At 46.8% G+C, this 14,003-nt stretch overlaps 1 protein-coding gene across 2 annotated transcripts in view; it reads right to left on the bottom strand.

The window, feature by feature from the left end:
* TCF20 (transcription factor 20) overlaps positions 1 to 11,985 on the bottom strand; it is a 130,479-nt gene extending 118,494 nt beyond the window's left edge. The window contains exons 1-2 of one of the 2 annotated variants that reach the window (XR_005953523.1): positions 11,725 to 11,985; positions 250 to 360 (exon numbers count right to left, since the gene is read on the bottom strand). The gene's annotated coding sequence lies outside the window, so the exon portion shown is untranslated. The remainder of the gene's footprint in view (positions 1 to 249; positions 361 to 11,724) is intronic. The other variant, XR_005953524.1, reaches the window with a different exon arrangement.
* Positions 11,986 to 14,003: the final 2,018 nt, after the last annotated feature.

Raw genomic sequence — 14,003 nt, 5'->3', positions numbered from 1 at the left:
GTAGTTACTGAAATGTTTTCTTTACCAAAGCCTGCAAAGCCTCAACACTATTAATAACATTTTGAATATAAAGAGGCACAACTGTGCTCCATACCAACAAAAAAGAAAAAAACCCAGTCAAATGTTCACACAATAAAGCCATTAATTTTTAAACTAGTACTTTCTATTAAAAGTTTTCACATTTAATAACCCAGAAAGGTTTGTAGTAACTCTAGACACTGATGGGGACAAAGAAAAAATAGACCCTACCCCCAGCTGGATGGCATTCCTCTCTTTGGGTGCAATGTGGTAACATTTGATTGATGCATCTGATCCATTCCAAAACTCCAGGCGTTGTTTTGATCATCAATGGGTAGAATCCTATTAATTTTCAGGGGAAAAAAAAAGAAAAACAGAAAAACAGAGTAGAATATGGATACAGGACACAGAGCACCTCATGTTTGTCTAGCAGATCCAGCTGATTTAGCTAGATCCACAATAATCAACAGATTGAAGACTGAGTTGATGACAGAAACTCACATCTACCAGCAAAAGCCCCTTTTTCCCTTCCACCCTCTTTCTGTCATTTCAGCTCAACCCAGGCTCTCAACACAACCTGGAACATTAGTCCCATACCAAAGGAAATGAAATTGGAATAGGGAAAGGAGTGGGAAGAGATAAACCAGGGTAAATAGGGATAGCATGAAAAGCCCATTGGCATGCAACCAAGAGCCTACACAGGCCCCTGCTACAGCAGAAAACAGGAGATCAAGCACGTACGAGGAGACAGAGGGAGAGCAGATGTGGGAAGAAGGTTCAAGTGTCCCTGGGCTCAGGGGGTAAGAAAGGGCAGCAGAGCACAGCAGCGAGCACCAGCACACGCAGTGATCTCAGCCTTCAGCAGCAGCACCAGGTGACCCACTGGCTTGGTGTCTGCCATCACAGGTATTTCAGTATATCAATATTGATATTGTATGGTACTAGCAATGTCATGTGAACTTTCCACACCAAGTAAGGCTTCCCAGTCTGCCCATAAATTTATTTGGCTATCAGCCAAACCCAGATCCACCAATACTAATCACTTTTGCTCTGAAATAAGCCTCCACTCACAGCCTTGCAACAAACAGTCGCTGCTGTTTCATTTCAGCGCTGATGAGAACTGCAAGCCCTAAGGACCCAGAAACATGAGAGGTGGCACAATTCTAAAGGAATTAACCCATTCCAGAAGCAGACAGAAGGTGAGTATCTGACCCTTCCAGCTGGCCAGCCGACACATCAGACCAGCCCACACATCAGACTAGCCCACATCCTATTCAATTGAACCTGGAGACTGGTACTTTCCCACCAGAAGGGGAAACCTGGCTGAATGGTCAGCAGGACATCAGGAAAATACTCCTGGTCTAGCTGACTAGCTGCCTGTTTGGAAACACAAATTGCACAAAGGTCTTTGGACACCCTGCTGTTCCTTGGTTGTTCCTTATATTTGTTCTGTGTTCCCAAGTCTCAGGAGGATTACCAGCAGGGAAGTGCTGGGTGAGGAAAAGCAGAAAAGGCAAGAACAAGCTGATGTACTGCAAAGGGAAGGAAGCAGCAGGTTGAAGATGGGATTTTACAGTAGAAAACTGGTTGCTAGAGTGTAGAGCAGAATCTGGGGAGAACAAGAGGTGCTGGTCACAGAAAAGAGGCAGACAAAGGCTTGCTACTACAGTGAGCAGGAAAGGCCTGTAGCCCCGGGCTGATAAATCAGATATTGCTGCCAAAGTCTCACACCAGCCCCTAAAGCCTCCAGCACTGACGGGGAGGCTCCACATCAAGCAGGATCTGCCACAAGTATGTCCACCCAGCAGCTTCAGGTAGTCCATTAAGGTACCTCAGGTCCAGACCATTAAGTGCCCGGATAACAAGGACACAGACCTTGAATTCCACATGACAGGTCACTTGGAACTCACACAGTGAGAAGGATACGCTGCTTTGCCCAGCCTATACAAGGACCACACAGCTGCAGCTCGTGCCTCCCTTAGGCTCCTCAGAGCCGGCGGCTGCATTCCCAGCCAGCCTGCCTTTGTAACCAACCCCCTGCCCACCAGGAGGGCCTGAACCCTGCACCATCAGCAGTGAAAGCACAAACCTCCACCTCATGCTCTAAATAATTAAACTCTGTGGGAGCATCAACAGACTCATAAAACCCTTACACAGACCAAGCCAGTCATTAATGGGGGTCAAAGATGAGTGCTCTATTTTTTTTAAGAGTGCTTTGATGCGTGGGGAGAGTGGTGAGAGGAGATGTTCATTACCCTTCTCTGGTACCTGATGAATTTTTCCTTTCCTGGCTATCAACACCTCCTACTTCCACCCAAACTGGAAGGTGTGTTTGGATGACATCTGTGCTAGCTGGTCACCTGCAAGTAGGGAAGCAAGGGGCCTTGCTGAGCAAAGCCAGGCTCTACCAGAGGCTCAGCTGGTGCTTATTACAAGGTTTGGGTTTCCCCAGGGCCAGTGCAATGCTTTAAGTCATGCAAACCACAACCTCACACACCGTCTCCCCTACAGCAAGGCACGGAGCAGAGCACAAGGCAGTAAAATATGTCAGGATTATTAGCTTGGGCTCAGAGCCAGAGCTGGGAGCTGCCACAAGGGTAGGGAAGCTGCCTGCAGCCCTGCAGGTCAGCAGGAAGGAAGTGGAAGTCCCCTGACAGGCAAGGAGAGACAGCACGCAGGAAAGGCAAGCCTTGAAACACTAGTCTGACCCACCCCTCCTAGCCTTAAAATGCATACATACATACATATATATATATACACATACATACATACATACATATATACACACACATGTGAGCTTCTTGCTTCTGGGCTGTGTTCAGACATTTTAAGGAGAGGTCTGCTCTTCCCATTCTATCTACATTTCCCTGATCCATACCAGCTTTGGGAATGGTTTCTTAGACTTTCCATCAATGAAAGCCTTGGGTGGAAAGAAGGGAAAGCCGGCATTTTGGGGAAAGGATCACCACAGACAGAAACGCCCCAAGCAGCAGGCACGGGTGCTGGATGCTCTGTCAGCAGCTCCAATTCCAGCCTGCACCAGCCCAGCCTCTGCCTGTTTGCTGCATTTGCTTTGTGTGGAAGAGAGGCCTCAGACTGGAAGTGGCTCCAGGATCTCTGCTACTGTGCCAAAAAAATGACTGGTGTAGCGAGGCCAGCTTCTATTTATTAATTGCAAGTAGAACTGATAGATGTCCACTTTTTCAGGTCACTAGAAACCTTCTCGCAACAAGTCCCAGTACTTGGACATTCAGAGGGAAGTTAGGAGATTTACACACAACATCAGCACTCATCTTTTCCATCATGGCAAAAGCAGCAGCTGTTACTTCCTTTATTCTTGGAAATAAGGGGGAAACAGCTAGGACTCGAGCCTTGGCACCTCTTCCCTCTCACCCTTTGGCTACCAGAGCTCCTGTTACTATTCAGGGCAGAAGTGCTCCACAGGGCACACATTCCAGGGGGCTGAGCCATCCCACGTGGCCAGGCTCAAAATGGCAGACAGCGATGAATAGGATAATTAGAAAGTACAACAGCAACCACAACATAAAAACAAGCAGCTTCTATTACAAGAAACAGTTCTATGGCATGGCTAGATCTATCACCCCATATGCTGGGTTGTGGTGGTGCCTCAGGAGCCTGCTGCTATTATCTGTTTGCAATCACATTTCAGCCCGTCTTTCTGCTTAATGCTCGAAAAGCAAAGCTAATCAGATTCACTCTCTTTCTGCTTAATGTCTCCAGTTCTCAAGCATGCTCTCTACTGCCCCAATTGATGTTCAAGTAACACCAGCCAGGAGCATGCAATGCAAACAAAAAAACAAAAAAAAAAAGGGAATTACCTATTAATTTTAGTCCTTCTTTGCACCTGTTTTGTCTAAAATTTCTTCTACGTTTGATCTTTGCAAACAAAAGTCAGGAAATTCCCATTTCCCCCTCTACACTATACCCAGCTCCCATATGAGTTCCCTTCTTCAAACTGCTCCTCCAGTGGTATCTGGGCAATTAATTATAGCACAGACCTCTCAGGCTTCCCTCTTACTCTCTGGAATAGCTTTTTAAAATATTTGCTGGCTAGGAACCTCCAGATTAGGATGCCTTCTCCTGGCACTGTAATAGCCCCTCTTTGTTAATCTATCTGAAATGACCATCACATGCTCTGCTACTCCCTCTCCCTCCAGTACTATTTAATTATTACAGTCCTACACGGGAACTCTTAACGTGCTCTCAGAATTTCAGGTCTGAGGACAGACAGGACCCCAAAAAGGCTGCTTTTTAACTGCATTCCTTCACTCCAAAGGGCAGCTAGAGCATTGCTGGAGTCAGCTACAATACCTGGATCTTTATTAGAGCAACCATCACAAGAGCAGATAAGCTGCCCCCAGACAAGGCAGATTGCATGAAAATTCAGCAAAATTATCCAGGAAATCCAGGAAGAGACTGGCTTACAGGAATACCCATCATCATGAGGAGAAAAGTCACCCATTACAAGCACAGTAGAATATTTGCCAGAAGAACAACAATTAAAAAAAAAAATTTAAAAATCGGCAAGTATTTACATGAGAAGAGAAAGAGAGGTAGGTGGAAGACAAATCTGCCAGGATACATATCTCTATCCAGGAGGAGTGAAAAAAAGGGAGACTGCAGAGATGAAACCCCAGACAGCCCATCAGCTCGTGCATCTGTACACATTCCCCAGCTAATACCCACTACACCAATCAGAACAATGGCAGCTCCAGAGAAGACCCCGATTATCCAAGCTCCTTCACTAACATCTTCCCCAGAGGCTGCATGCATGTGCAAAGGAATGGAAAAAACCCATACCTCTCAATGAGATTACTTCCAGCATTTTCTATATTGCTCCCAGTCTTACAAATGTGTCTTTTAAAAAAATATTGCAGCTGGCTTATAAATGTGTCAGTTTTTAAAAAACCCCAAACATAGCCTTGAAAACAAAGACACGTTGTACTCACCATATCCAGTGGCATCATTATTTAATATCAATGCACTGATTCTTTCCTTTATTCACTCCATCCTTGGAACACAAAACCACTGTAACAGTGTATAATCTTACCATTCAACATGACACAACCCTACAATAACCTTTCTTTTGCCATGTCTTTGGCTACCAATGAGAAGAATTTAGGTTTAAATGCTTCAAAAACCCAACCCAACTACAGTACAGCATGAAACAAATCTCTAACCCTCAAAACTGGAGCGAATTCTCTCATCCCTCCTTGTGACTCTTCTGACTTGAAAATGGCTGCACAAACATTTCTAATTTGTGTACCACACCAACTGCAACCTGCCCCTCCTGCCAAGTGCAGCCGCTGGGTCAGTCCACACATGCACAGGCTCACTGCATGCTGCTGCCTCTGCACACTGCTCTGCACTGACATCATCTCCACCTTCAAGCTGTACACAACTCACCAGACAGGCACTGTTTCTGCTCCTTTAGCCATAAGGCAATTGCTGTAGGCCGACAGATGCCCCCATCTCATCTCCAAATGTACATTCCAACCTGCACTGTGCCCCTGCTAAGCAGATGCTTGGGCACGTGTCTTGTTGGACACACGTCCTCCCCACAGCCAGCATGGGCTAAAGCAGATACACCAAAACATCAGTGGCAAAGCCAAGGCAGAAACACCATCCCTGCCAGTCAGCAGATGCAAAGTTTGCCTTGGCCAGTTCCCACAGAGCCTGAGCTTCATCACATCACTGGAGCAAGACAGCACTATTCTACAACACCACAGCAATGTCCCGCAAGGTCTTCCCAAGTTCTGCTGGTGTCCAAAAATTAGTTAGGCAGTAGCACCTGGAACAACTGCAAGCCACAGTTCAGAGAAGAAGAAACTTCCTCCTGGTGCCACGGAACCCAGCTTCAGGCCTGGCTCAGCATGGCATGCAGAAAACTCTCCAGACGTTTCCTCTCCTTGTCATTTACCCCAGAGCACCTGGCCCCACCAGCTCCTGGGTCTCGGTCCAAACAGCCACCATCACCAGGTTTGGGGAAGAAGCTCTTTTACAAACTTGGCCTACAGCTATCCCACCAGGCAGTTTCCTTTTGCCCTCTCATAAACAATGATTACAGCTACTATTTTTTGAGCCTGTTAATACATGAGCCTAATAATAATAATAATAATAATTCTTAGGCTCCCAGCAATGGGCTCTCAGGAACTACAGTATGTCTCCAATTGCAGAGACAGTGAAACTCAACCTTTTCCCTTTTTTCCCCTTTTTGAAAATACTGCTTGGGAATGAAGTCAGCATCTGGAGGCATATGAGTATATCTGAGGGACAGAAGAGGTGCAGGGGGGAAGGGAGGGATCTGAAAATGAAAGCTGAGGGTGAGGCTTCACATTACAACTGAACCAGGCTGATAGGTCACTGCTGCCAGAAAAGGGGGGACCCTTTTCCACCTTTCTTTCATTCCTTACCTTTCACTGCTGGCAAAACAAATCTTGCCCCTCCTTAGCGGCAGCTCTGATACGAGCCTGAACCTGGTGAACAGGTTCAGCTCTCTGTCCCAGGAGAAAACTATTCACTTTTTATGGTTTTGGGCAAGTCAGCTTTCCAAAGGCTGAGCAAGCTGTATCCACAAGGCAAGGAATACGGCCACAGAGCCAGGAGCAAGGCATGATCACCAGTCTCAGGAGGAGCAAGTGGTTAGATTGGGACAGCCACAGCAAGAAAATCCACCCTAACACACATGAAACTGCAGTTTCATCCAACAAAGATACTGGTCAGCACAAAACAAGTGGCCTAGCTGAAAAGCCTGCAATAGAGGTGTTTGCTAATACTCTTAAAACAGGCAGTTTTACCTATTTATCTGTAGTTTTACCTGGTGTCCACACCAGTAGCATTTATGAAGGCAGCCATGCAGATGAAAAACAACACTAAAACTGAGCAGACCCAAACTAGACAGAAATACAAGAGGTACTGCAGGATTTCTAATAATAATTTCCCCCATTTCTAAATTGGACTTTGTTATTATCAAACAAGATGGCTGCCTTCATCACTATGTTAAAGAAACGTCTGTTTTCATTATAAACTTAACAGTTAGTTTCAGGGTGAATTTTTCTTTTCCCATTAGCTTCTGCATCATCAGATGAACAAAAATTATGCTTTTCTTTTATTAAAAAAAAAAGTCCATATTAACTCCACTGTCTTTATTTCTCTCCACCTCCTCTGCTCAATTACTAGAAGCAATTTACAGACAATAAATGTAACTTCACAGCTGCCTGTATGAAGTATTCCCTTCATTGTATAGATGAGGTTACAGGCTATACAGAAATTAATATCAGCAAGGTCTACTTCAAAGCTGGATAAGCAAGAGTAACAGATGCACTCTTAAAGAATACAGATCATGACTGTACTCTAGTAAAACTAGTAATAAAGGATTAAGAATGTTGCCGGTTGGATATAAATTCTTTGAATGCATCTGCTTAAACACAGTAACAAACAAAGGCTTGCTTTGAGGTTTTGCTTGCGTTTATTCTGTTATTGTTAGGAACAGCATTATGAGATTTCAGATCCACCGCTCACAGACCAAACATGCCTGCTTTACTAGTAAACATTGCTCAACTGCTCACCTCGGGACTCAAAGAGGCTCTCTTCCCAGCTGGTCACCAGGAATCTGCAGCTAGAAACTCTGGACTTAATTTTAATCAATACAGATAAGCAAGCCAGGAGAGAGTCCAGTGTTATCTGACACAGCCTCATGGGCTTTGGCAGGGCTAGGAGCAGCAAGAACCAGCGTCAGTTGTTATAGCTGCCAGACGTGACTGTGAAAAAGCATTGGGAGTAGCAACACTAGAGGGGGAAGAAAAAAATCCAAAGGTGCAGTTTTGTGCAGGCACTCTTCTGATGATAACTGCTCCTTTAGGCTTCATAAAAATGCACAGCCAACTTGTCTTCTTCCACACATTATCAGAGCTCAGAAATAGTACCTCAGTCTAGTTATACAATCCAGCAGGCACAGCTTCTCCTAGGAAGCAACCACCACTGGCATGCAGGTACTCCAAAGGCTGAGTCATCTCAACAGGCCCTTCAAGGGAAAATAATCCTATTAAGAATTGGTGTGCTGGTATTGAAGGCAAAAAGGAGTGTTAATTTTGGCAGTTAATTACACTGCTTCCACTCCATCCATTTTCTACCAAACCTAACACCTGTAGGTTAGTAAACTCACCATGCTCCCCCATCCATCCCCAAGGTCCTTTCTTGACCCTAAACCCCTCTTTAGCCAGCAACTGCCTGTCATTGCCCATGTTTCCTTACCCATGACTAACACAAATTAGTATTTGTATGATCACAGAGCTAGAAAACCTAATTTAGGACTTAGGCCTTCATTTCTAGCCTGCATACAAATTCCTTCACCTGAGAACAGGTTACAGCACTCCCCCCTCTCCTAAACTCTTCCAAAGGGGTGGACTGAGAAAGAAGCCAGTGGCTTAGGTCAAGAATTTTGCTTTTGAGACGGGTAGATCTTTTGTGGAGACTGATCCACTGATATATTTCCAATATAAGAAACATATAAAATGCCTAGAATTTGATATCTGCTTTTTAATTAAATTGAAATAAGTAAATCACAGCCTGTTGCCATGGAGAATGAACAGACACGGCCTCTTGACTCCAGGGCAGGATCAAGCAGGAGAGGCAGACAAGGCTGTGAAATTAAAAACACCTATTTTAAAGCAAATGGTCTTGATAATTAGCAAAAAATGTGGCATAGGGAAATAATATAGCCATATGGCAGGAAGTGGTTTTCAAGGTGAACTACAAAGCCGTTTTAAATAAATGAATAAACTGCTGGAGCTGCTGGGTCACCCACAGAATCATATACGCAGGATTAAACGTGACTTGAAAAATACACTGAAAAATAGCAATTAGCTCTTCTTTCACTTTCCTACCTATAGTCTGCATCTGTGTCTGTTCTTATTTTTAAAGACTTGTTTCAAGGAACTAATGCTTGCACCTATTTGCATTTACCAGACAGTCATCAAATTCAGACATTTTCAAAAGTCTTGCAGTTTACCCTGAAGCTAGAACCAAGTTTATGGGACATAAAACCTTTTCTCTATTACTCAGTGTCATCACACAATCCTGGGCAGGTCATCAGACACTAACAATCATTCCTGAATCTGTGCATCCTTATGACTCCCATGACAAAGTGACTTTGGAGGGAATTTGCCCTCCACACACCAATCCTGTGCTACACCTCTGAAGAAGCACAGCTCAGAAAGAGCCAAAAAGTAACTCTGCTTTATCAGTGGGAGGCTGACTGCACATCCACGCTTGGCTGGTAGATAAGAGCCTTGCATGCTCCCTTCCCAGTTTGTCTGGAGCACAAGACATCAAAATATTCCACCCCTTTTAAGATACTTCTGCTCTGCTCAGATCTAAAAGGGCTGCAGCAAGGAAACCCCCTCATCACCTTTTTGAGCCCACCCAGGGCAAATCTGAGCAAGACTGTCTAACAACTTCCAGTAAGCATGTGGCCAAAGTGCATCAAATTCATAACAGCTTAAAATACTTGAAATAAACTGTACCTGATGACTCAGTTTCAAAAATGTGCTGTACATTCTTTTAAAGGGAAGGGACAGATGAACTAACTTTCACTTCAAACCTCCCATCCACACTAAAGAAAAAACCAACCTTTTCTCCTATTCCATGAAGACACAAGTTGTCAGCCACAATCATTTGGTCTTCCACAGCAGTTAAGGATCCACATGAAACAAACTCTCAGGGTCTCAGGTCAGACCCTTGTGTCACAGCTAGTTGGTTACATGAAAAACCAGTCACATTCTCAATCCTCAGCAGCCCAACTTGAGCCAGCTATTGACAAGCTACCCTCTGTTTTCCACCACGACCAAGAAACACCCACAAAGTGAGGAGAGCTGGGACAGAAATCTTGGGAAAAAAAGGAGTTGTGGAAAAATGCACAATTAAAATTAGTATTCTCTGTTTTCACAGTTTTGCCCAGTTTTGGATCATTTGCTGCTTTAACTAAAGTCACACTGCTTAAGATGTTTGGCTTCCATTAAAAATAAACTCCAGGTCCAAGACTGCATGAAGATAAGGATAAACTTGCAAATCTGGTTCACCCTGAAGGACACCAATTCCTTAAAAATGCTAGGGTGGGGGCAGCACATGTGGCCTAATTCACAGTTTTTGAACAGTCAAGGCTAACAGCAGTACCTGCCCAACTTCTTTGCTCGTGCACCCCACTTCTTTCCAAACCCTGCAGCAGAGGAGCTGTGAAACACCTCAGGACACATCAGCTGCACTGGAAGATGCTACACACCCTTGGTTTCCTCACTGCCCAGCACATTCCCTGGCATGTCAACAGTTTCCTACTGCTTGAACCACAGTCCTGCAATACCACCCAAACACAGATGGCTTTGCCAGAAACTGTTTCTGCCCTGACCGGCACCTGGCACATAGAGGGCAACAGGTGGCTTCAGTCTCCTCCCTTCGTAGTTCTACTTACTTTTAATTTTGACTTGAAGAGATTTAACACAATTATAAAGGCTGGCCAAGCATCTCCCTTCGAAAGGGAGCTGCCTTTTCTTCTTCATCCACACAAGCCAAGAGAACCAAGATGAAGACTCCTTCCCAGGGACACTCCCAGTTGGACAGAACCGGGGTTTAGGGACGCCGCCATTAAAACTCAAGCCAGTGGTCACTTGGCATATGAAGGAAGATGCTAACCATGCCCAGGAGAGATTACTTTCATATCACTGCATACTGGGTCGCAAGCCAAAAATAATTATTTTTAAAAACCAACAACAACAAAACCCACAACAACAACAAAAAAAACCCCACTTAAACAACAACCAAAACCAGACACAAAACCCCCACACCACGTCTCAGACTGTTCCCTCCAGCAGCATCACACTGAACCATACACACAATAGAGGGGCCAAGAACCCTGCCCAGGCTGTCCACAGCTCCTCATACCCATCACCCGTGCCAGCTCCCTGCAAGCCCCTCCTGCACCCCTAGCAAACATCCCCAGGACCGCCTTCACCCACCCACAAACTCTCCCTGACATCTATGCCCCCGGGAGCCCTTCACGCCCCACCAGCCGGGTAGAAGGCTTCCCAAACAAGCAGAGGCTTCAGCCGCCAGCCTTGCTGGGTATTTTTCCCCCGGCGGTGCGGCCGCCCGGGCTCCCAGCGGGAGCTTCCAGCCCTAAACCTCGGCGGCTCCAGGAGCGTGTGGCACACGTGCGCGCCCGCCGCTGTCAACAACTTCCAGCCACCGTCCCAGCGGGCAAGTCCCGGGGGCGAGGGGCTGCCTACCGCCCCAGCAGTGATCTGCCTTGGGAAAGGACGCTCGTAAGCAGGACAGCGCTTTAACAAAAATAAAGATCACCTAAATATTATCCTTAACAGCCAGAAAGGTCACGACGTGGAGGTCCATAAGGGGGGGAGGGGAGGGAGATGGGTAAGGGGAGGGGAAGAAGGGGGGTGGCAACGCACAAACCCCCACGGTTTTAACTGTTTGACTGCCGTAAAAAATGAAATAATGTGAAGTAACTGGAGACTTACGAGACGGACAGACCCCCACGCGAGGGACTGCCCGGCTGCCCGAGCCCCCGCCCGCCCTTCACGCGAGGGAAGGCGGCGGAGGGAGGATGTGGGAAGCAAATAACACCCCCAGCAAACGCCGCACACGCCGGGGTCCCCCCCACACGCCCCCGCTTACCTGTGCGGGCCGGCGGCCCTCAGGGTCCCATGGCAGCCCCGTCCCGCCCCGCCCCGCCCCGACCCGCGGCGGGCACAGGAGCTCCCGAGCCTTTGTTGCGCGGAGGGGAACGGGAACGGGAGCGGGTCCTGTCAGCTCATGTGACGCGGCGGGCTCGGTCTCCGCCGCCCCTCCTTGCTGCTCTCCCCTGCCCGCCCTCCGCCGGCGCTCAGCGCAGGCCCCGCAGCCGGGAGCGGGTCTCAGGCCCGGCTGGCTGCTGGCGGAGCGGCGGCGGAGGAGGAGCCGGCGGCGGGGCGGGCTCGGCGGCGGGGCCGGGCGCGGAGGAGGGCGAGGAGGGCTCTGGCAGCGGAGCGCTGCCTGCCTGCGGCGGGAGGCGGCGGGGCCGGGCGGGCCGTCCTGCCCCCGCGGCAGACCCCCGCTCTGGGAGTGCTGACACGGAGCCCCGAGCAGGGCGTTTGTTCCCCTCCTGAGGCTGCTGGCGCTGCGCTCGGGGCCCTGCCGCACAGGCCCGGGCCTGCCGCTGCACTCAGGAAAGTAAATAAAAACCTAATTATGTGCTTTCTAGTTGGGGCTCGCAAGGAAAGAGAGGAAAACCCCTCGTTTTCTCGAGAAGAGATCTGAGAAATAGCAGCACTGGATCAGATCAGCATCTTGCCTTTGAGATTGCTGCACAGACAAACCCTAGGAGTCGGCTACAAGAAACAGACCATGACCATGATTTTGTGGTCAGGCACTTACCAACAGCTGGGGTCTTCGTATTTAACAGTTCTCAAAGGATTTTTTTTTTAATGCATTCAATATCTTTGGTTTTGAACCATTTGAAATGTTTGTGTCTGCTCCATCATGCAGCAAGCATCCAGCTTTCTTCTCCAGAGAGCATTTAATCATCTCCTTTTGTTTGCCAAACTCTAAGTAGGGGGCAGAGAGAGATTACCTTCCTGCAGGTCTTTAAAACCCCAATATGCCGTTTTTCTTCACAATCCAAGACTGAAAAACAAACACCACAAGCCAGGCCTTGTAGAGGAAACACAAGTGACATTTTTATCAAAAATGCAGACAGCTCAGAAAACCTCGGATTCCCTCATCAAACACAACCACCAATTCTGCTTCCCTGCCATCCCAAGATTGCTATTCCATGGGAATCACCTTCCTAGACACCACAGCTGACATTAAAAATGGCACCCCAAAAGCCAGCACATAACCGAGAACCTACAGACCATCAAACGTGCTCTGTAAAGCAGGAGCAATAAGATCAGCAGCCATTCACAACACAACAAAAAGCTGTGAAATTCAGCCAGTCCTGCAGATACTGTTACACCTGCTCTGAGGGGAACACCAGTGAGCTGCTTTATACACCAAGGTCACTCTTCTGTAAAATAGATACAAATTTACTACAGATATGGTATAAAGATATGGTAGCAACAACAGCAATTTTGGAAAATAACTTTTCAAGGAATCGAGGCTTATTTGGTGCTCGTCTAATGCTATCAAAATTAACAGGGATTGGCAAAGTCTCTAACCACATTAGCTCTCTGCAAATCTGTTTTTCTGCTTTTTATTTTAGTCTCTGCTGTAGCATTCTCCCCTGCAACCACGTGCTCCTGCTGATGATAATACTCCATGCTAAAATGTACTCATAAAATAATCTCTTAAACTACTGGCTCTGAAAGGGTGTTTTTTCCCCCATGTCTCTCCTGCTAACCTTCAGGCTCTCCCTTTTGCAACTCATTACAGGACAGATGCAAACATAAGAAAAAGAACCAGATACCACCACAGCATCAAATATGAAATATGTCAGTACTGCCTCACAGACAGCATAATCAATGCCCTTCCTCCCAAAGCAAGTCTGCCAAAATTCTTTGTTCTTGCATGTGCTTGTTCCAAATCTCTACAGCTCATCACTTCATCCAGCACAGGAGATACCCCCACAGAAACCATGTGAATGAAACTAAATAATTGCTGTCTTAAAACAAGCACATACAGTCAGCCAATAAAGGACATTAGGAGAGTATTTGTCAGACAGCAAAAACGTGAATGCTTCAATCCTTACCCCAAAGGAAACCAAAACCTTCCCAAAGGCTAAAGCTTGCCACTAAAACTTATAATCCCTCGATACTAAAGCTATGGATTTAAAGGAGATGTTGCCTGCCTAGCCTGTTACAGCCTCCCTGCTGACCTCTCCTTTGTCACCAGCACAAGCAGCCCTTTTTCACTAGAGGTCCATGAGAAAACCAGCAGCCTGCCAGTCACCGCTGTTTACACTCCCACTTCACAGGTGC

This window comes from Onychostruthus taczanowskii, unplaced genomic scaffold, assembly GCF_017590055.1.
Source record: "Onychostruthus taczanowskii isolate IOZ18803 unplaced genomic scaffold, ASM1759005v1 scaffold53, whole genome shotgun sequence".
Classification (NCBI taxonomy): domain Eukaryota; kingdom Metazoa; phylum Chordata; class Aves; order Passeriformes; family Passeridae; genus Onychostruthus; species Onychostruthus taczanowskii.
The sequence above is the reverse complement of the archived record's forward strand: the minus strand, read 5'-3'. Positions and strand labels throughout refer to the sequence as shown.